Below are 381 nucleotides of genomic sequence, written 5' to 3'. Positions count from 1 at the left end.
AAATCAAAAGCTGCTGCACAGTCATCAGGATTCACATGATGGGCCATCATCTTCATCCAGCAAGTAAACTCCAACCCTGGTAACATCAGCACAAGGTGGTACCGGGGACCAAAGTCCGTAAAACTTCGATTTCTTTGAAAAGTAATATAAACCTGTAATAAACCTGTAAGTGCTACACTTACACACTGTTTAGCATGCACTTAACAAGGAAATATCTGAGAGTACTTTGATTTAAAATAAAAAGCGTAAATTAGCCGGTTCCCCTTGCGATAGGAAACCTTGTAACAAATATCTTGCAGATCTCCCAGCTGGCCTGCCTCACCTTGTTGCACTGTTATATTCTTTGTATGATGTTTGTTTTCATAATTCTCTCCCCCCTCC

General features: G+C 40.7%; 1 protein-coding gene across 4 annotated transcripts in view; it reads right to left on the bottom strand.

Annotated features, from left to right (window-relative positions):
- The window catches only part of BRD1 (bromodomain containing 1), a 69,520-nt gene that overhangs the window by 49,725 nt on the left and 19,414 nt on the right, over positions 1-381 (bottom strand). The gene's annotated exons all lie outside the window — the stretch shown is intronic.

This window comes from Nanorana parkeri, unplaced genomic scaffold (genome assembly GCF_000935625.1).
Source record: "Nanorana parkeri isolate BGI_ZX_2015 unplaced genomic scaffold, ASM93562v1 scaffold1158, whole genome shotgun sequence".
Classification (NCBI taxonomy): Eukaryota; Metazoa; Chordata; class Amphibia; order Anura; family Dicroglossidae; genus Nanorana; species Nanorana parkeri.
Note: the sequence above shows the minus strand (reverse complement) of the source record. Positions and strands in the feature narration are given on the sequence as shown.